At 39.5% G+C, this 23,157-nt stretch overlaps 1 protein-coding gene and 1 pseudogene across 1 annotated transcript in view; one reads left to right on the forward strand and one right to left on the reverse strand.

Annotated features, from left to right (window-relative positions):
* Positions 1-23,157, forward strand: part of LOC145252765 (uncharacterized) — a 187,258-nt gene that overhangs the window by 26,121 nt on the left and 137,980 nt on the right. The gene's annotated exons all lie outside the window — the stretch shown is intronic.
* On the reverse strand, positions 5,945-6,070 carry LOC145252966 (U2 spliceosomal RNA; annotated as a pseudogene).

The following is a 23,157-nucleotide window of genomic DNA, read 5'->3' on the forward strand; positions in this document are numbered from 1 at the left end:
CCTTCCTTTTTCTCTCTCTCTCTTTGTCGTCCTTCCTTTTTCTCTCTCTCTCTTTGTCGTCCTTCCTTTTTCTCTCTCTCTCTTTGTCGTCCTTCCTTTTTCTCTCTCTCTTTGTCGTCCTTCCTTTTTCTCTCTCTCTCTCTTTGTCGTCCTTCCTTTTTCTCTCTCTCTCTTTGTCGTCCTTCCTTTTTCTCTCTCTCTCTTTGTCGTCCTTCCTTTTTCTCTCTCTCTCTTTGTCGTCCTTCCTTTTTCTCTCTCTCTCTCTTTGTCGTCCTTCCTTTTTCTCTCTCTCTTTGTCGTCCTTCCTTTTTCTCCCTCTCTCTTTGTCGTCCTTCCTTTTTCTCTCTCTCTCTCTCTTTGTCGTCCTTCCTTTTTCTCTCTCTCTCTCTCTCTTTGTCGTCCTTCCTTTTTCTCTCTCTCTCTCTCTTTGTCGTCCTTCCTTTTTCTCTCTCTTTCTCTTTGTTGTCCTTCCTTTTTCTCTCTCTCTCTCTTTGTCGTCCTTCCTTTTTCTCTCTCTCTCTTTGTCGTCCTTCCTTTTTCTCTCTCTCTCTTTGTCGTCCTTCCTTTTTCTCTCTCTCTTTGTCGTCCTTCATTTTTCTCTCTCTCTCTTTGTCGTCCTTCATTTTTCTCTCTCTCTCTTTGTCGTCCTTCCTTTTTCTCTCTCTCTCTTTGTCGTCCTTCCTTTTTCTCTCTCTCTCTTTGTCGTCCTTCCTTTTTCTCTCTCTCTCTTTGTCGTCCTTCCTTTTTCTCTCTCTCTTTGTCGTCCTTCCTTTTTCTCTCTCTCTTTGTCGTCCTTCCTTTTTCTCTCTCTCTTTGTCGTCCTTCCTTTTTCTCTCTCTCTCTTTGTCGTCCTTCCTTTTTCTCTCTCTCTCTTTGTCGTCCTTCCTTTTTCTCTCTCTCTCTTTGTCGTCCTTCCTTTTTCTCTCTCTCTTTGTCGTCCTTCCTTTTTCTCTCTCTCTCTTTGTCGTCCTTCCTTTTTCTCTCTCTCTCTCTTTGTCGTCCTTCCTTTTTCTCTCTCTCTCTCTTTGTCGTCCTTCCTTTTTCTCTCTCTCTCTCTTTGTCGTCCTTCCTTTTTCTCTCTCTCTCTCTTTGTCGTCCTTCCTTTTTCTCTCTCTCTCTTTGTCGTCCTTCCTTTTTCTCTCTCTCTCTTTGTCGTCCTTCCTTTTTCTCTCTCTCTCTTTGTCGTCCTTCCTTTTTCTCTCTCTCTCTTTGTCGTCCTTCATTTTTCTCTCTCTCTCTTTGTCGTCCTTCCTTTTTTTCTCTCTCTCTTTGTCGTCCTTCCTTTTTCTCTCTCTCTCTTTGTCGTCCTTCCTTTTTCTCTCTCTCTCTTTGTCGTCCTTCCTTTTTCTCTCTCTCTCTTTGTCGTCCTTCCTTTTTCTCTCTCTCTCTTTGTCGTCCTTCCTTTTTCTCTCTCTCTCTTTGTCGTCCTTCCTTTTTCTCTCTCTCTCTTTGTCGTCCTTCCTTTTTCTCTCTCTCTCTTTGTCGTCATTCCTTTTTCTCTCTCTCTCTTTGTCGTCCTTCCTTTTTCTCTCTCTCTCTCTCTCTCTTTGTCGTCCTTCCTTTTTCTCTCTCTCTCTCTTTGTCGTCTTTCCTTTTTCTCTCTCTCTCTTTGTCGTCCTTCTTTTTTCTCTCTCTCTCTTTGTCGTCCTTCCTTTTTCTCTCTCTCTCTTTGTCGTCCTTCCTTTTTCTCTCTCTCTCTTTGTCGTCCTTCCTTTTTCTCTCTCTCTCTTTGTCGTCCTTCCTTTTTCTCTCTCTCTCTTTGTCGTCCTTCCTTTTTCTCTCTCTCTCTTTGTCGTCCTTCCTTTTTCTCTCTCTCTCTGTCGTCCTTCCTTTTTCTCTCTCTCTCTTTGTCGTCCTTCCTTTTTCTCTCTCTCTCTCTCTCTCTTTGTCGTCCTTCCTTTTTCTCTCTCTCTCTCTTTGTCGTCCTTCCTTTTTCTCTCTCTCTCTCTCTCTCTTTGTCGTCCTTCCTTTTTCTCTCTCTCTCTCTCTCTCTCTCTCTTTGTCGTCCTTCCTTTTTCTCTCTCTCTCTCTCTCTCTTTGTCGTCCTTCCTTTTTCTCTCTCTCTCTCTCTCTTTGTCGTCCTTCCTTTTTCTCTCTCTCTCTCTCTCTCTCTTTGTCGTCCTTCCTTTCTCTCTCTCTCTCTCTCTCTCTCTCTCTCTCTTTGTCGTCCTTCCTTTTTCTCTCTCTCTCTCTCTCTTTGTCGTCCTTCCTTTTTCTCTCTCTCTCTCTTTGTCGTCCTTCCTTTTTCTCTCTCTCTCTCTCTGTGTCGTCCTTCCTTTCTCTCTCTCTCTCTCTCTGTGTCGTCCTTCCTTTTTCTCTCTCTCTCTCTCTGTGTCGTCCTTCCTTTTTCTCTCTCTCTCTCTCTGTGTCGTCCTTCCTTTTTTTCTCTCTCTCTCTCTCTCTGTCGTCCTTCCTTTTTCTCTCTCTCTCTCTCTCTCTCTCTGTGTCGTCCTTCCTTTTTCTCTCTCTGTGTCGTCCTTCCTTTTTCTCTCTCTCTCTCTCTCTTTGTCGTCCTTCCTTTTTCTCTCTCTCTCTCTCTGTGTCGTCCTTCCTTTTTCTCTCTCTCTCTCTCTCTCTCTCTCTCTGTCGTCCTTCCTTTTTCTCTCTCTCTCTCTCTCTCTCTCTCTGTGTCGTCCTTCCTTTTTCTCTCTCTCTCTCTGTGTCGTCCTTCCTTTTTCTCTCTCTCTCTCTCTCTGTCGTCCTTCCTTTCTCTCTCTCTCTCTCTCTCTCTCTGTGTCGTCCTTCCTTTCTCTCTATCTCTCTCTCTCTCTCTCTCTCTCTCTCTCTCTGTCGTCCTTCCTTTTGCTCTCTCTCTCTCTCTCTGTCGTCCTTCCTTTTGCTCTCTCTCTCTCTCTCTGTCGTCCTTCCTTTTGCTCTCTCTCTCTCTCTCTGTCGTCCTTCCTTTTGCTCTCTCTCTCTCTCTCTGTCGTCCTTCCTTTTGCTCTCTCTCTCTCTCTCTCTCTGTCGTCCTTCTTTTTGCTCTCTCTCTCTCTTTCTGTCGGCCTTCCTTTTGCTCTCTCTCTGTCGGCCTTCCTCTCTCTCGTCCTTCCTTTTTCTCTCTCTCTCTCTCTCTGTCGTCCTTCCTTTTGTTTTCTCTCTCTCTCTGTGTCGTCCTTCTATGCTCTCTCTCTCTGTGTCGTCCTTCGTTGCTCTCTCTCTCTGTGTCGTCCTTCGTTGCTCTCTCTCTCTCTGTGTCGTCCTTCGTTGCTCTCTCTCTCTGTGTCGTCCTTCGTTGCTCTCTCTCTCTGTGTCGTCCTTCGTTGCTCTCTCTCTCTCTGTGTCGTCCTTCGTTGCTCTCTCTCTCTCTATGTCGTCCTTCGTTGCTCTCTCTCTCTCTATGTCGTCCTTCGTTGCTCTCTCTCTCTCTCTCTGTGTCGTCCTTCGTTGCTCTCTCTCTCTCTCTCTGTGTCGTCCTTCGTTGCTCTCTCTCTCTCTCTCTGTGTCGTCCTTCGTTGCTCTCTCTCTCTCTCTCTGTGTCGTCCTTCGTTGCTCTCTCTCTCTCTCTCTGTGTCGTCCTTCGTTGCTCTCTCTCTCTCTCTCTGTGTCGTCCTTCGTTGCTCTCTCTCTCTCTCTCTGTGTCGTCCTTCGTTGCTCTCTCTCTCTCTCTCTGTGTCGTCCTTCGTTGCTCTCTCTCTCTCTGTGTCGTCCTTCGTTGCTCTCTCTCTCTCTCTCTGTGTCGTCCTTCGTTGCTCTCTCTCTCTCTCTCTGTGTCGTCCTTCGTTGCTCTCTCTCTCTCTCTCTCTGTGTCGTCCTTCGTTGCTCTCTCTCTCTCTCTCTGTGTCGTCCTTCGTTGCTCTCTCTCTCTCTCTCTGTGTCGTCCTTCGTTGCTCTCTCTCTCTCTCTCTGTGTCGTCCTTCGTTGCTCTCTCTCTCTCTCTCTGTGTCGTCCTTCGTTGCTCTCTCTCTCTCTCTCTGTGTCGTCCTTCGTTGCTCTCTCTCTCTCTCTCTGTGTCGTCCTTCGTTGCTCTCTCTCTCTCTCTCTGTGTCGTCCTTCGTTGCTCTCTCTCTCTCTGTGTCGTCCTTCGTTGCTCTCTCTCTCTCTGTGTCGTCCTTCGTTGCTCTCTCTCTCTCTCTCTGTGTCGTCCTTCGTTGCTCTCTCTCTCTCTCTCTGTGTCGTCCTTCGTTGCTCTCTCTCTCTCTCTCTGTGTCGTCCTTCGTTGCTCTCTCTCTCTCTCTCTGTGTCGTCCTTCGTTGCTCTCTCTCTCTCTCTCTGTGTCGTCCTTCGTTGCTCTCTCTCTCTCTCTCTGTGTCGTCCTTCGTTGCTCTCTCTCTCTCTCTCTGTGTCGTCCTTCGTTGCTCTCTCTCTCTCTCTCTGTGTCGTCCTTCGTTGCTCTCTCTCTCTCTCTCTGTGTCGTCCTTCGTTGCTCTCTCTCTCTCTCTCTGTGTCGTCCTTCGTTGCTCTCTCTCTCTCTCTCTGTGTCGTCCTTCGTTGCTCTCTCTCTCTCTCTCTCTGTGTCGTCCTTCGTTGCTCTCTCTCTCTCTGTGTCGTCCTTCGTTGCTCTCTCTCTCTCTCTCTGTGTCGTCCTTCGTTGCTCTCTCTCTCTCTCTCTGTGTCGTCCTTCGTTGCTCTCTCTCTCTCTCTCTGTGTCGTCCTTCGTTGCTCTCTCTCTCTCTCTCTGTGTCGTCCTTCGTTGCTCTCTCTCTCTCTCTCTGTGTCGTCCTTCGTTGCTCTCTCTCTCTCTGTGTCGTCCTTCGTTGCTCTCTCTCTCTCTGTGTCGTCCTTCGTTGCTCTCTCTCTCTCTGTGTCGTCCTTCGTTGCTCTCTCTCTCTCTGTGTCGTCCTTCGTTGCTCTCTCTCTCTCTGTGTCATCCTTCGTTGCTCTCTCTCTCTCTCTCTATCTATCTGTGTCGTCCTTCGTTGCTCTCTCTCTATCTATCTGTGTCGTCCTTCGTTGCTCTCTCTCTCTCTATCTGTGTCGTCCTCTGTTGCTCTCTCTCTCTCTATCTGTGTCGTCCTTCGTTGCTCTCTCTCTCTCTATCTGTGTCGTCCTTCGTTGCTCTCTCTCTCTCTATCTGTGTCGTCCTTCGTTGCTCTCTCTCTCTCTATCTGTGTCGTCCTTCGTTGCTCTCTCTCTCTCTATCTGTGTCGTCCTTTATTGCTCTCTCTCTCTCTTTCTTTTCCTTTCCTTGTTACTTCCCTCTTCTCATTTTCTCCTTCATTTTTTTTATTCCTCTTTACCAACCTTTCGCTCTCATTCCTTCTTGCCTTATTTGTTGCTCTTCGCTCCCCCCCCCTTTCTCTCCAGTTTTCTATTTTCTTCCTCATATTACATATTAGTTCTTCAATTACTCACATCACGTGAAATTTTTAATTGCTAAATTTTTTACTTTCCAAATAATTGTCGCACAGAATCGTAAATGGTATTTATAAAGCCATTGTTATGGTCGTGTATTTGATAAAGCATAGAACAAAAACAGACAAATCTTCATGATGTACGTACCCATCATGGAACGAAGATATCATATTCTAAAAATAATCTAAATTGATCCAGAAGTTTTATTTTAAATAAGAAAATCAAATGTTATGACTAAGCAAAAGTCTAGTGTCATCTTAAAAAAAAATAAAAATAAAAAAAATGCAATGACTGATAACTCCACAATAATTCAAACTTACGAGACCAGCCTTGTAATGCTGACGATTTCACATTAATCGCTTAAACTTTATTAAAAATATGTTCTTTATAACAAGGCCGATAGCCATTAGTCGCATGCTCTCGTGTAATGAATGAATGCGTGAATGTAGGATTGACATGAAATTCTTAAAGATAAACTAAAATGACCGAAAAATGGGCTGAAATGACTTAAATAAATAAAAAGTAAATGACAGAATGACTTTAATGAACTTAAGAATGACTTGAATGCTTAAAAAAATAACTGGAATCCTTCAAAAACAACTTGAATGATGTGGAGAATGACTTGAATGGCTTTGAGACTGACTGGTTTTAAAGTGGGTGATCATTTTACATTAAATTAATAGAGAAAAGTGATCCCCCACTTTATATCACAATAAGTACAGCATGTAGTAAGAACAGATACTACACTTTGATCTGGGCCAAAAGGCCAAGAAAAGCTGTATTTATTTGCTCCCCCACCGAGCAAATTAGGTACAAGGCCGATTTTTAAAGTGAGGAGTGAAGGGGAAATGGGGACCAACTCCCCAAGGAGTAGGGGATCTGGATAGTGACAATTGGTATGAAGGGTTGCCCCTACATTGACCAAGGTCTTATATGTGAGGTTGCCCCCACATATGGTCTTTGCTGCAGTATCTGCCGGAAAGATACTACACTTTGATCTTGGCCAAAAGGCCAAGAAAATCTTTAAAAGTTAAGAACAGCATCTATTAACAACAGACCTTTGATCTTAACTAAAAAGGCCAAGCACAAAAGTGTTACAGACAGACCGACGGACCGACCGACGGAGTGACTTATAGAGTCGCTTGCACGCGACTAAAAACTAACTACTTAATCAATTTACGTGATTTTTGGAATACAACATTTTTATTTCATGATGAATACATACATCAGAGATTTTATTTTATTTATTTAGGTTGAACTGTGAACTTTTACCCCCTTTTTTATTTTTAAAGTTGTGTCTCATCTGTTATATTAAGTTGGTACAAAAACAATATTGTTTTCTCATATATGTTACTTTTATATATGATTTCTGAATTAATTCCTTTATATATAAAGCCATGTTATATATCATTTTGAAGCGCGTTTTTCGCAGTATCGAATCGTGTTATTCGTTACAGTTTTCAATCCCTTCATTCATTTTTTTCTTTTTGCAGGCTTTTTGACAGCATGGACAAAATTAAAATCCGCATGGTTTTCTTGTTTCAGTTTAAACTAGGCTGAAAGCTCCCGAGACAGCTTACGATATCAATGTGTTTGGCCCAGGAACCACTAACGAACAAGTGGCACGTGGTTCAAGAAATTTCGCAATGTTGAAGAGCCTCAAAGATGAAGACGATCAAACGTTTGAAAGCCTTAATTGAAGCCAATCCTTGCAAAACCACACAAAGTTGCTGTTAAACTTGAGGTCGACCACTCAAGTCGTTCGCCATTTAAAGCAAATAGAGAAGTAAAAAAAATTGGATAAATGGGTGCCGCATGAATTGAATGATAATCCAAAAAATTGTTGTTTTGAGAGGTGTTCTACGCTCCTTCTGCACAACAAAAACGACTCATTTCTTGAGTGGATTGTAGTGTGTGATGAGAAGTGGATCCTCTACAACAACCAGCACACTACAGCCTGTCTTCTCCATCACAGCTTCTTGAATACAAAATGATTATGAATTGCACCAGAAATTGACGAAATGTACCAGAAGCTCCAACGTATGTGCCCAAGATTGGTCAATATGAAGGGACCAGTTCTCCTCGATGACAACGCTTGCCTGCATGTTGCTTAACTGACCTGGCAGAAGCTGAATGAATTGGGCTATGAGACTCTGCCCCATCCGTCATATTCACCGGACCTCTTGCCTACTGATTATCACTTTTTCAAGCATTTCAACAAATTCCTGCGAGAAAAATGCTTCAGAAGCCGAGATGATGCCGAATTCGCCTTCAATGACTTCATCGCTTTCAGGACTCTGGATTTCTATGCTAATGGGATAAATAAACTTGTTTCTCGTTGGCAAAAATGTGTTTATTCTAATCGTTCTTATTTCCACTTCCAATAATTTTATCTTTCACTATTTTCCCTTTACTCAGCCTTGTAGTATTGTCTTTCAGTTCCTCCCTGTTACTATTGGAATTTTCATCATGTTGATCGTCAACTTCCTCTTCCAAGACTTGATTCATCTCATTTAAGGGAATTGTATTTTCTTCATTCCTTGGTCTGCAAAAGTCCTTATCTACCTTCATCAAGTAACATGGATGCATCCTGTAGAATGTGCCTCCATTTCAGATTAATACACATTGACCCTCTTTATCCAAAACTTTGTCAGGGCCACTCCATCTTTTATAGTTTGTCTTCTATAGTGAATGCTGTCCTCTGTCATAAATCATTCATCCGCATAATGTCTTATATTAACTTGCAGTGCTCTCTGGATTTTTTCACTTGATTCAGCCTCCATGAACCTTTTTTTTTTTTTTTTTTTTTTTTCGCAGAATGTAAACCATTTTTAATTACTGGTTGTTGAAGTGCCTAATGCGGATAACTAGTCTATCAAAACTGAAGGTATATTTCAATATTTTTTAGATTCAAAAGCAAGCTCATGTCCAGAATGATTCTGAAGAGCATTTTTGGCACTAACAGCCCAAGCCAAAGCAATTTCTGGCTCATATTTCTCATCTTCCAATGTTTTCTCCATTGCTTCAGCCAATATTAGATTGTGACATTCCATAGTGCCATTACTGAATGAACTTTCAGTGCAGATTTCAATATTCAGTTTTTCATTCATCTCTCTGTAACCAATGTTATTAAATTCTTCTCCATTATCATTCAAGAAGCGTTTATGAACTCCAAAATGTGCTATCCACATTAAAAATATGTTGCGAATAATTTCTTCACTCTTCTTGGTTTTAATCAGCCTGGCAGCAGAGTATTTAGTGGATTCATCGATTATGTGTAAAATTCAGCATTGATTATGTCTTGAAACTTTTATGTCTATACATACAGTGTCATGTAGCCTCATTTAATAATATTTATTAATAACTAGTGGATGAGCGCCCAGCGTTGCCAGTGCACTGGACCTTCCCTCCCCTAAATCAAAACAACTTCTTTTAATCACAATAGCAGCGAGTGCCCATGCGACTGAAAAAGAGCTGCGGGCTCAAATGTGAAGCACAAAAGAAAGGAAGAAAGCAAAAACTTACAGGCCAACGCTTGTGCCCACATGACCATGAATGCTTATGACGTCATAGCATTGCAAAATAAGCGTTTTAAACATGGTTTTAGTTTAATATGCATACATGATTTGCAAAAAAAGAGACGGGGGAAAAAAAAAGAACCCCCTTTCAAAAAGTGGTCCAATTGATTTCCACAGAATAAATCTTCTTTTCTAATTTTCGCATATCCTGCATCTAGGGCATTTCCCTTTAAGATGGTACCAGTTTTGTGCCAGTCTCATGTGGATGACAAAAGGGTTTAGCACACAAGCACACATTTTTGAGATTTATTAATAGAAGATAGAAAATGATATAAACTAATAATATTTAACAAAAACAACATAAAAACAATCCATAATACATACACTGAATTTTTCTTTTATTTTTCTTTGACCTTTAAACATTACCCACATTTTATTTAACACTTTTTCTTGTATATAATCTGTCTTAACATTTAATTTAGTACCTTCAGTTGTTGGCCGTCATGAAATGTAGATTGTTAAAGAGCATATTGCAAGGATAAGAAAGAAGAAATGACTATTTATTTGTAGACTGTCATCCTCCTCTTCATAGCTATTGCTTCATGATGTTTCGGTCAACTATTCCTCTGGCCTTTGTCAGGTAGTTATCCGCAATGGGATACAAATGTTGAGTCTCTTAACTGTATCCTCAGTAATTAGTGCCTTCCATAGTTGTTGTTGTCTTCCCATATTTTGGCCAACTTATCTTCTGGCCAGTTTTGGGTAGGATTGAAACTGCTATCTTCAGACAATGGAACTGTAGAGAATCAACGCCTCTATCCACTGCACCACAGGCCCTGAAAGGGCGATCAAAGTTAGATTTTTTGATCTTATAAATCAAAGTTTTTCGTTCTTATCTGGTCTTCGATCATTGAGTCTGTGCAGAATGGTATATTATTTTATTATTTTTATTAGAGGATTAGTTGGTCAAAACCTGGTGAAACGACAACACCTATGGAAGGCAGTAATTACTTAGGATACAGTTAAGACTCAGCATTCCTATCCTGTCGTGGTTAACCATCTGATGAAGGCATGAAACAATAACTATGAAGATGAGGATAAGTTTGCAAATAAATAAATATACAAATTAGTCATCTCAAAGGGATTCCAATAATAAAATATGAAATGACTAGTCAGAATCAAAGATCGATTTTTTTTTTCTTAGATATACTGTTATTTAAGTCTAAAATGGAAAATGTTAAATTAGACAAAATGTAATATCATCGACCATTTGTGTCTTATGTACTGTCTACTAATGGAGGATCTAATTGTGATAGGTGTTAGAGGTATCCAACCCTAAAGAAAAAGGATTCGTTAAAGGTTAGATGAAATCATATTTTGTACTCGTCCAGTTTATAACTTAAATCTCCAACAATTTGGCATCCTCATTTTCCAGCAGATTACAAAAAATGTCCAAGTGAAGACTGCTAGATGATTAATTTAATATGTGGCATTCCTGCCTCCTTTTCTATGTTAAGAATGACTTTCTATTCAGAAAGACTTAACATGGAGAAAGGGAAGATTTCACACTGACATGACTTGCTGAAAGTCATTTTCGATCTAAAAATTTGTCTTCTTGATTAAATGGATTTCACTTTGTCATTAAAACTTGTCGTCTTCTGACAGCTGATTGAATAATCGCTTCAGCATCTTCTGTCTGCTTATGTAACCTGTCAAAAGATGCTAATGCGAACTTGCCAGAGATTGAGTTGTAAACTGGATAAGTACCTTTAATTTTTTTTTAAATCAAACTATGGTTGGTTAATTAAGTGTTATTATAAAAAAAAAAATCTTAAGTCTTGCAGCTATCTTTTCTTGATTTAGAAAAAAAATGTCAACTTTACTCATGGAAACTATTCCAACTTTTTTTTTTTTTTTTTTTTTTTTAATTCATGTTAAATATTTGAAGGAATGCTATGGAAAATAAAGGCCTGAGAGTGGATGTTACCGAGAACAAAGTAATGATCAGTGGCTGTAGTGGTGGAAAGCGCCCAGGCAGAGGAAAGTTCCGCTGTTCAGTTTTTGGAAAAGAGTTGGGTGCAGTTTAATCTTTTGTAAGCATTGTGTACACGAGAAATGTAATGCAATTACTGGCAGGTCGAGAGAGGATAATCAATTTGTGTGGAAAAAGTGTAAGATAATGTAAAAGATGGATGAGAATTAAAATGTGGAGAAAGTAAATCTGGATTGCAAAGCTAATGAGGTTGTTGAGAAGTTTTGTTAACTTGGTGACATCATTGGTGCATAGGGTGGAACAGGTGCTAGTGCGCTTGTGACTTAGGAGCAGATGGAGTAAGTTTAGAGAACTTTTGCTATTAACTTCCCAGCATAGTGTTACCATTGTCAAGCTAGTGAATAATATATCAGCCATATGCTTATTTATGCAAGTAATACCTGACCAATAATGGTTGAGGACATGTGTTGCATGGAGAGAAATGATATGAGTGATGTGATGGATGTGTTATGCTAGTCTTTAAGACTGGCTTAGTTCTGATGACGTTAGAGGAAGATTAAAATTGGAACAGTATAGAAATCTGTGTGCATATTAGAAGATTTTGATAAAAGGTTTTATTGAAGAGAATAGACTTAACGAGAGAAAGAGTATAATAATTATTTCCTTAACTTATTAACTTAAGAAATGAGATGCTGATGATGGAAGGTGTTGAGGCATTGCATTAAGGATAAGAGTAGGAGTAACTCGAATAAAGCATATATATATATATGTCAGTCTCTTTATCATTTCTTTGTCATCGATAGCTTTCTTTCTACAAAATCAATATTTGATTCTGGTGCCTTAGTTTTAAAATCATATGTTGAAGTCAGAGAGTTCTTGCTGAATGTTCAAGCCATAAAATTCATCCTCTTTGCGCATTACAAAAAAAAAAAAATCAATTTCCTCCCCAAAACCTCAGCCTCGATACATCTCTATTTTTCCCCATTTTATGCTATCATTTAAAACACCAGACTGGATATTTTTAAGATTTGTCCATTCAGTTTGATAACGAAAATTCTATTTCAGATTTAAATCTGACAGGCCAAGCAACAAAGCTTTTTCTTTCTTTTTTTTTTTTTTTATAGAGATGCAAGAATATATCTTCTGATATATAAAGTAAAGTCTGTCTCTTTATCATTTCTTTGTCATCGATTGCTTTCTTCCTATAAAAGCAATATTTCATCCTGGTTCATTTGTTTTATTTGCAGTATGTTGTTTAGAAGGTTGTTGCAGTATGCTGTTTTGAAGAATAAGTGTAGTTGTCTCTCAAATAAGGCATGAATGAAGTATCACCAATTTACTTCGTTTCATCAGTAACATAAAAAGGAAAACATTTTAAGCTTTTCTTTGTCATCGATAGCTTTTTTTTCCTACAATATCAATATTTAAGTCTGGTAATCAGTTTTTCTTTTGGATCTTTGCAGCATGTTATTAAGAATAAAATGTAATTCGATTCAGAAAATACTTTGTCAAGGTCAGAATTTATTTCAACTGACTACAGTTTTTTTTTTTTTAAAAAGATTCAACTGTATTCGTCTATATAGAGCTACTTCTCTTTGATTGGAATACAGCTAATGTATAAAGTGAAGTCATTCTCTTTATCATTTCTTTGTCATTTTTTTTTCCCTATAAAATTAATATTTGATCCTGGTTCGTTCATTTTATTTGTAGATCGTTGTAGGGTACTTAAATAAGGATAACATGTGTAGTATGCACATCGTTAAACCTGCAGCATTGTACATGTTTACTCTTTGACAGGCAGGTTGGCTCCATATGCAATCAGTATCAATAACACTAATAATAAAAAAAAAGAATAGAATCCTCTAAAATTCAACTTTTCCTTATTGTGGTAGGGACGATGGAAATGTAGTAGGGTCAGCTACTGTTTCATAGCATCATATCAACCCTTAGTACATATCTATTTCTATTTTAAGCAGATACATTATTTCTACATGCCTCATTTGTATGCTTCCAATGGAGCGACTGATTTGAAAATGCTTGTTTCTCTTGCTCAAAAACGTGACATTGTTATATCCTTGTTTAACTATATTTGGTCTATGCAGTTTGGCCCGTTGCCTGCTTTACCCCCCCCCCCACCTCCCCTATCTTTCGTTCGGCTCTGAAAATGGTGTTGTTGTACAGATCTGGGTTATCCTGTCATGAACTAACAGTGACCTTCGATAAGCTGTCAAACCTGTACCGTTAACCTGTTGGACAAGAGCGACCCAATCTGCTGTATGGAAATAACTGGTAAACTAAGCACTCTGATTTTTTTTTTTTTTTTTTTACTAAGCACTCTGATTTTTTTTTTTTTTTTTACTACGCACTCTGATTTAAAAAAATTTTTTTTTTTACAAGGATTCGTTCAGTTTGAAAGAGATAGTGCAATAGCATTCATTGATCTGGCCAGATAGAAAGGCCAAGCATAAGGAATCCCTGTGATGATACCTCTATGCCTAGATAATAGACAAAGCATGTAAAAGCCATCCTACCTACTCCTTAAGCAATTTTATGGTTGAAAACTCCCAGTTTCCAGCTTGAAGAAGCTTGACTATTCTGGTTTAAGGAGACCTCCATCCTTCCCCAGTGATTTGATGTAAAGGCCTCAGAAGTTTTGACACTGGACCTTTGATCCGTTTTCCTTCTCTTAGATGGATGATATGACAAGATCTATGGGTTCATCTCACTGAGAGGGGGTGATCCTACGCATGGGTTCTATGCCAGGTATTTCTACTCCCTTTCTGGATATGTATGCATTAATTAATCTCCACAAATTTTTGTATATTACCCCAGGGGTTTGGAGATAGATAACTCCAAAAATGTTAGAGGAGTTATAAGTACAGGTTTTATAAAATTCAAAGAAAGATCAAAGACTTTTCAAAAGATGATGGAAGAGAAATTTAAAGCGATATGTGGTATAGAATAGGGAGTATAGAAAATTAACATTTGCGATTCAAAGTTGGCCATCTTGATACTTCTGTGACGGAGAATAAAGTAGGGAAAATGAGGATGAGGTAAATCTCACCTATCTATTTAAATATATGTATGTATGTACGTTTGTATGTCTTGCAAAAACTTGTGATAGATCCTGACAAGATCAGTATCATTTTGAAGCTCAATGTCTCTGATGACAAATACCGAAATTTGGGCAAAAACATTAATTCTTTCACCTTAAACTCGGCCGTTTTGTACAAGGAGATCTATGTTTTTTGCTGACATTTTAGCAAGTTATCGTCATTGGATTAACTTCAGTTAATTTCAACACTTTTGACTTCCGATCGCATCATAAAGACATCGGCTAAAACATCAGATATTCTTTCACTTTCTTTTCTGCCTTTGCGGCATGGGTTCGAGCCGCCTGCTTGCCTACTACCACTTTTTTTGCTTAACACACACCTCCAAACACCTGGGCAACGCTAGGCACATATAAAACCTGCAGCGATGTATAAAAAAAAAAAAATTTAAGACTAAGTATGTACTTAGTATAAGTTTTTCTTAACCCTTTTAGGAAATACAAAGAGTTGTTCCCTTCTCATAAAAAAAATTAACTTGTGTATAAATCAAAGACACACAAAATAAAACAATACGATAAAAACACAGAAAATAAGTACAATTGACTAAGAAAACAGTTGACAATTATTAAAATACAAGTTATATTCAAAGCATGCAAAGAAAACTTCTCGATATTTTCACCATTTTTATTGACAAATACAAGTGAAAACAATTTTGAAAGTTTTACAATTTTTAACTGAAGTTCGTTTAAAGAAAACAATTTTAGATTGAAAATTATTTCATCATTAGGCCAAAACGTCCGCCTCGAGATAATATTAAATTGGGAATCTGTTAAATTGTACACTTGTTTTGTATATTGTTCATATATGTGTTTATATTGTTTTTATATATGTGTTTATATTGTTTTTATATGTGTGTTTATGGAAATTGTTCCAGTCAAAACATGAGGCCACTTGATCTAAAGGACTAAAAATAAAAAAGAAGAAAAATACTACTTAAAGGTCAAAACCAACGATAAATGTGAGATAGATAGATTAGAACCCCAAAGAAAAAAAAATAACCGGAAGTTACAAACCTGCTGAAAATAAACACTATCCCTTAGGATTACGATATAAAAAAAATCTAACCAAACACAAAATAATACCTCGCATAACCATTAAATTGACAACAGTTGCGTTTTAATGTGTGACAGCTAACTTTGCTGACTTAGTAATGTGGTTTGTGATTTCCATGTGAAATTCTTTATGCAAAGATTCCCCCCCCCCTTCATTCTTATAAAGTTAAAACTATGATTGTAGAGCCTACCATGTGAAGAGTGTGTGCCTGCCCACACTGTGTACTTTACAATATAGACGCGGGAGGTCAAAATCAGTGTGGAAGTAGAGTGTCTTTGTAATATACCTACGACCTCGACAATCAGTCCGACAAAAACTGGGCCATTTCGGTGGCCTATTAGCTGTTGGACTGAGGCATCTATTTTGGGTAGCCCTAGAAGTCCACTCTCCCAGGCCTTGTCTCCTGGCTTGTTGGTGGAGCGAGTTTATCGCTTGTCGCCTGAGGTGTTCTTACCGAGGAATGCTAACGCGGTTACACAGACTTGTACTTCCAGGGGTGCTGGCTCATTCATTTCACCTTCTGAGCTTGCGTCGCATCCCTGTGCGGCGGAAGAGAGGTAAATACCGTAAGTAGAGAGTTAGTTGATCATTTTCGATAACAACGAAAAATCGGTTCTTTTGTTACAGTTGTTTCTCTCTCATTTCACTTGTTATTCGCTCAAATATTTGATGTAATTAATTCTAAGTGTGAATTGACCTTAATTCCTATTTTAGTCATTCAAATTATTCAGTCAAATTCGTTTTGATGTTTATTTTTCCTTAAAAAAAAAAGATTTGATGGTATTTCTGCAGTTTACGGACCTTGCTGAAATAAAATAACGCATGTTGCTATTTATAAGGAACGTATTTCATTTTATTGACATCAATAAAATCTATATATCTATAAAAGTGAGAATGTGTGTTTATGATGATACTTTTCAACCTATATACTCAACAGCTTTTTTTATCTAGACTTGAAATTTAGTATATAGGATATTCAGACATGGGGAAAACTTTTAAATCTGTTTTTATCCAGAAAAAAAAAACTGGCTGCTAAGAAGTCACAATTGAAAAATTGGTATGTGATGTTCATCAGATTTTTATCTGTTAGCTGTTTCATGAATGCACATGCGTGAATGGTTCACATGACAGATTTATTATGTTAAAAATAAGTAGGTTTGAAAACACTTTTTAAAGACCATGTGAAGTTGGCCTAATGGTTATCATACTTGGCTTATTGTCTTTAGGTTTTGGTTTCGATCTCAGCTCGAGTATTTTTTTTTTTTTTTTTTTTTTTTTTACTTACAAGAAATGAACTGTTTAGAAAAAGCATAATACTCGCATGCACATGTCGCTATTTCTGTATGAATAAAGATATGATTATACATATTTTGCGACCAGGCAACGCTGGGCAGCCTGCTAGTATTTATCTCAACTAAAGTCAGTCTCTTTCTTTCTTTGTCATCGATAGCTTTCTTTCTACAACATCAATATTTGATTCGGGGGGGGGGTCTCAGTTTTAAAGCCTTTATATGTTGAAATCAGATAGATTACTTCCTGCTGAATGCTCAAGCAATAAAATTCATCCTCTCTGCTCATCACAAAAAACAAGGCCGATAGCCATTAGTCGCATGCTCTCGTGTAATGAATACATGCGTGAATGTAGGATTGACATGAAATTCTTAAAGATAAACTAAAATGACCGAAAAATGGGCTGAAATGACTTAAATAAATAAAAAGTAAATGACTTAGAATGACTTTAATGAACTTAAGGATGAATTGAATGACCTTAAGAATGACTTGAATGCTTAAAAAATAACTGGAATCCTTCAAAAACAACTTGAATGATCTGGAGAATGACTTGAATGGCTTTGAGACTGACTGGTTTTAAAGTGGGTGATCATTTTACATTAAATTAATAGAGAAAAATGATCCTCCACTTTATATCACAATAAGTACAGCATGTAGTAAGAACAGATACTACACTTTGATCTTTATATTTAATTTATTTCGTTTAAAGAAAAAATTACAATTAAAAAAATTCCAATATAAAATTAAAAAATTTTAAAAAGTAAATTCTCTAAAAGACAAAACAAATTTAGGCACAAGGCCCTATAAGATCTGGGGAGGGGAGTGTTGCAGGGTCTTTGTAACTAAAGTAAAAATGGAGTCTTTGGCGACTTTACTCTTGACTGGCAACATTTACCACAATGCTTTATTCACTCTGTGGAATCTAAAGCTAACTAATGAAAACGCCAGCGTTTTTGCAAAAACGATATATATACAATTTCTGTATGTGTGTGTGCGCATTTTTTTTTTTTTTTTTTTTTTTAAATTAAAATGTGTGTGTGTGTGTGTGTGTGTGTGTGTGTGTGTGTGTGTGTGTGTGTGTGTGTGTGTGAAAAAAGTTTAATTCATTGGAAAAAATAAAAAGTTCTTGAATTTGGAAGAAAAACAGTTCGTGTTGGGGAGTGGGAAATAGAGAAAAAATGTACAAAAAATAAAATTGCCTAGTGCATTGTTAGTCAGGTCCCTCCCTAAGCTAATTTAAGTAGTTAGATCGCCTACTGTTTTTGGGGGCACTGAAAACAAGCGGGGAGATCCATAATGGGGATTGGGAAGAATTCATATCGGGTGTAGGGAGTAAAATAAATAGATTGTTAAAAACAAAAAAGGGGGGAATATATTAGGTGGCAACCTTCGAGTATGGGTTGATCAGGGGATGATAAAACAAAAAGATAGGGGTGGTAGTGGTAAGGTAGCCTCGGAAGTTTCTCTAGTGCCAAAAAAACAAACAATTGGGGGACCGGATCTCATTTGTACCACCAGTCAAGAGTCTCTTTACTTTTTATTTGTCTAACCTAGCGGGATGGGCTCCGTAGGACCCAGTACCGCATGTGCCATGCCTATGGTGGTAACATGAATTCAAACTTGGCGCCTCATCGGATGCACAAGCTAGCGTCATGCACCCACCTCTTGTCAAAGGCCACTCGAGGCAACCTCTTCCAATCGCATCTGATCTTTACTTTAAGCAGATGTTTAAAGTAGACGATCAGATCCCGATCCGGAACAGATATCCCTTTGCGGACTCGCTTGAGGCGTGTGATCCATATGACCATCCTCGCTACTGCTAGTATCACTAGAAAAACCATTCTTTTCTCCCTAGGCGGCGGATCAATGTTCTCCACAAAATATAATTCGTCCAGTTCAAGTCAGCGCTTGGCATCGATGCGAGCCGTTACCTCGTTGACGTACCCTAGGAGGGTCTTGAGCCTGCTACATCGGAAAAAGGCATGACCGGCTGTTTCTCTCATGTCTTCGTCGCAGCGCAGGCAGTAGACCCAGGTTTCTTCATTGTAAAGGTTGAGTTCCTCAAGGAGGGGCAGTGCATTCCGGACAAGTCGCCAGGTAAGGGAAAATTCCGAATTTGTAAGAAAGTCCCATCCTGGCGCCCAACTCCACTGGGAGCGGACCTCCTCCAACGACATCTCCGTCCGTTTCACTAGCTCCCGATAAAGCCTGTTCCTAGACTGTTCGAGGACACTGGTCCCCGGCAACGCTCTAAGTGCGGACCGGCATTCGACGTAGAATATTTGTTCCCCCCTCGGTCGAAGCATGGCGGAGACCGAGAGGTCAGTTGTGAGATTGGAAAACGAGCTTTCAACCGCAGTGACCTATGGAACGTCTACGTACAACGAACGGCTCAGGAAGGCCAACCTCTCTACGTGCTTGTGACACAGGAGATCGGGCAGTCCCAAGCCTCCCTCGCTCGGATTTCGAACACAGACCTCTCTGCAAACATAATGCTTACCCTCGTTCCACAAGAGTGTGTCGAGGTGCTCCTGTAAGCTGATTCGTCGTTTTGCAGGGAGGGGAAGTACAGACAGGCGGTAAAGGATGAGCGGAAAGATGTATGTGGCACACGCCTCCGCCCGACCCTTCAAGGACAAATTCCTTCGAACCCAAATCTTAACAGAGGATTCGACCTTGGCCTCTACCTCCGACCAGTTTTTCTTCAGCTGGAGACCCGGTCCGAACCACACACCAAGGATCCAGACCGGGCCGGGCCGTCGGTCCAACTGAAGATGCCCGGAAGCGAATTTACTCCGGTCCAGGCACCCAACCGCAGACCCACCGACTTACTGCGATTGAAGACGGCCCCCGTAACTTCTTCGTATCGAGCGAGTGCCTCGGTGACCACTTGAATGTCCGTGGGGAAAGACACGAACACGGTGACGTCATCGGCGAATGCAGAAACCCTGGCTCGTGTGCCTCCAGGGAGAGCTATCCCGCACAGGACTGGTGTAGTCGCCTCGCCCCTTAACTTGCGAAGGAGGGGTTCCAACGCCAGGACGTACAAGAGAGGCGACAGCGGACAACCCTGTCGCACCGACCGGGAGACGGCAAAAGACTTCGACAGCTTACCGTTGATCTGCACCGCTACCGTCGGCCTGTCATACAGTACAGAGATCCACTTGCGGAAGTCCGGATTAAATCCGGCGGCCTCCAGCACAGATCCCAGGAACCTATGGTCCACCCTATCGAAAGCCTTGGACTGATCCAAACTGATCAGCGTGGCCTCGGCGTCGTCTTCTGTCCCCTCTATGATCGTGCGTATCAGATGAAGATTGTCCTGAATCGATCTCCCCTTCACAGCATAGCTCTAGTCTGGTTCAATCAAGTCAGTGATGACAACCTGCAACCGATTCGCAAGAACCTTGGCCAAAATCTTTAACTCTGTGTTTAGCAGAGTCAAGGGCCTGAAATCGTCTAAATCTTCCTCCCCACCATGCCGTTGACCTTTCCTCAGCAATGTGATCACTCCCTTGGTCACCTGCCCAAGGATGGAGCCCTGAACAAACCAATGGTTGAACATATCCTTCAGAATAGGGACCAACATGGGCGACAGCCTCAAGTAGAATTCATAGGGTAGACCATCAAGCCCCGGGGACTTGTTGCAACCGACCTGCTTCAACGCAGTAATGATCTCATGTTCCGCGACAAGACCATCACAGCTAGCCGCTCGAGCCGCCATGAGGCAAGGCGAGTCGGCCAAATAGCTGCCAAACTCTTCAATCTTGAGTCTGGGTAGTTTGGTGAAGCGCTCCGATAGATGCTTTCGAAACCCCTCGCAAATCTCCCGCGTCGACGCAAGGGCGTGCCCTTCCAGGTCGTTTACTTTTCGAATGTACCCGTCCGAGCCGCGCCTTAGAGCAGCCTTACGCTCAACAGCGTCTACATTAACAGCCTCGTTAGAGACTTTCATTAGCCTTGCCCTAACTATCTGGCCCTCGTACCGCTCGCTAGCCAAGTGGTTGAGGTCTTGTTTAGCTAGCGCTATCTCTAGGGGGCCCCCCCTCCACTGCCTGGGTCAGCCTATTCTCTATACGCTTCTTGGCCTTAGCCTTATCTAGTGCGAGGCGTTGGCTGTACTGGACCGAGAAGCGTCTAATCTTAGCCTTGAGACTAACCCACCACTTACTCCCGGTAACCGCCCCCACTAATGCCCGTTGGATTATCTCTGTAACCTTGGCCAAGAAAAGCTAAGAACAGCATCTATTAACAACAGACCTTTGATCTTAACTAAAAAGGACAAGCACAAAAGTGTTACGGACAGACGGACCGACGGAGTGACTTATAGAGTCGCTTGTACGCGACTAAAATTCTTCTTTCCCAAAACCTCAGCCTCAATACATCTCCTTTTCTCCCCATTTCATGTTATTATTTAAAACACCAGATCGTATATATTATTTTAATTGGAATTCATTATTGAAATGAGTATTATTTATTTATATTTATTGCAGACTATTATCCTCATCTTTTCTTAGTTGCTTCACAACATTTCGGCCAATAAATATACATAAATTACCAGATTGCATATTCTTAAGATTTGTCCATTCAGTCTAATAACGAAAATTCTATTTCAGATTTAAATCTGACGGACCAAGTAACAAAGCTCTTTTTTTTCTTTTTTTTCTTTTTTTTTTTTTTTTTTTAATAGAGATGCAAGAATATATCTTCTAATATATAAAGTAAAGTCGGCCTCTTTATCATTTCTTTTTCATCGATATCTTTCTTCCTATAAAAGCAATATTTGATCCTGGTTCATTTGTTTTATTTGCAGTATGCTGTTTATAAGAATAAGTGTAGTTGTCTCTCAAATAAGGCATGAACGAAGTATCACCAATTTACTTTGTTTCATCAGTAACATAAAAAGGACAACATTTTAAGCTTTTCTTTGTCATCGATAGATTTTTTCCTACAATATCAATATTTAAGTCTGGTAATCAGTTTTTCGTTTGGATCTTTGCAGCATGTTATTAAGAATAAAATGTAATTCGATTCAGAAAATACTTTGTCAAGATCAGAATTATTTAAAAATGACTGCAGTCTTAAAAAAAAAAAAAAAAAAAAGATTTAACTGTATTCGTCTATGCAAAGCTACTTCTCTTTGATTGGAATACAACTAGTGTATTAAATAAAATTGCTTTGTTATTTCTTTGTCATCGATAGCTTTCTTAACAAAGATTACAATATCACAGGGTCTCCATTCACACTGAACGTCCACAGAATGCCTAGTAGCAATATATTACATATGAAATATGCCGCTGTTGAATTTTCACAGGTGCCACTAGTGTTATATGAATATTGGTGCGAACACTGGTGAAGCTTTTTTCTTTTAATTTTTATTACTTATGAGGACTGTTTAATATTATATTTAAAGATTACCTTGCTGTAACCCCCAAGGAAGCAGTCTTCTAGCAATGTATTCCACAGATGGAAAGAAACCAACTCTGTTCATGGAAATTCTGTTTTATTTATTTATTTTCTTTTGACACTAGGAATAAAAAAGATAAAACAAAAAGGTTAACGAGATGGTCATGTTGGAAGAATGAATAAGAATCCTTGTTAGATGTAGAACAGTTGCGGTAGCAGTTTCAGTTTACAGAAGAAAGCCAAGGAAAAACTAGAGCATGTGATAAGGATAGATTTGAAAGAAAGGGATAAAGACCTGGCCAGAGATAGGTTAGTCTGGGAGTTAACTTCTAAAAGCTGTCCAACACATGCCATGTGTAAAATGGGCTGATGATGATGTGGGCGTATATGATTCTAGTTTATTTATTCTTTGATATTAATCTCTTATTAAAAATCAAGCTTAAATCTGCTGACCTCAGAAGGAGATAAAATCTAGACAGTATAGGGAAATGTGTGCAGGACAGGAGACTTTGTTGGTATGGTCATATTCAAAGAATGGACAAGGGTTTTCGAGTTAGATGTAAAACTGTTGAGGTAGCAAGGTCAGTTCACAGGGGAAGGACCAAGGAAAACATGGAAGGAACTAAAAAGAATGAACTGCAAACTGGAATAAAGACCTGGCCAGAGATAGATTAATTCTGGAATCAATTTCTAAAAGTCATATAATGCAAGCCAGTATGCAAATCGGACGTTAAACCCTCTGCACCAAAGCCAAAAGTCCATTGTTGAGATGGCGTTTTCTCTGTTGATTGAGCTCTGTTGCTGGTCGTGCACAGTTTTAGGAGGTCCACCCTCCCAGGTTTTACCTTCTCTCTTTGAGAAAGCGTTAGCTTATTGCTAATCACCTGAGGCGCCTTTGCCATGAAATCTGTCCAGGCATTTTGTTTTCAGACCAGAGTGCTGTTTTTCAAGGACGTTGCCTTTTCAAATTCCACTTTCCCGACCTTTGTCACATCATCCTGTCGTGATGATGATTTCAATCTGACACCTATCTTTTCGTTAGCCATTCCATTAATGAAACGGATTTGAGAATCAAAACATCACATTCTTACATGTACTATTTATGGGACAAAGTGTCCGTCTGTGAGAAGAAAAGAAAAGGAAACCGTAGTAAACCAAGGTAGAAAAAGAAAAAAAAAAAAAAAAAAAGAAAAGGATGAAAAGAAATAAAACAAAAACATGTCTAATATATTTAAAAATAGATTTGTTCTGTGTAAATAACTTTCAAGTATTTATTTTATCTCTTGCATAACTTGGAATTTTCAATTCCTTTATGACGATCTATACTACTAGTGCAGCTACCCAATGTTGCCAGGGTAAAAGGAAACCATAAAGGAACACTGACAATAAAATAAATAAATAAATAAATCTATATATATAAAAGGCAAAAGTGACGCGCACATTTTTGTATGTCCAGCAAAGGCTTTTTTCCGGGGGGGGGGGGGGGTTCTCG

This window comes from Euprymna scolopes, chromosome 29, assembly GCF_053919585.1.
Source record: "Euprymna scolopes isolate OS-2025 chromosome 29, ASM5391958v1, whole genome shotgun sequence".
Lineage (NCBI taxonomy): Eukaryota > Metazoa > Mollusca > Cephalopoda > Sepiida > Sepiolidae > Euprymna > Euprymna scolopes.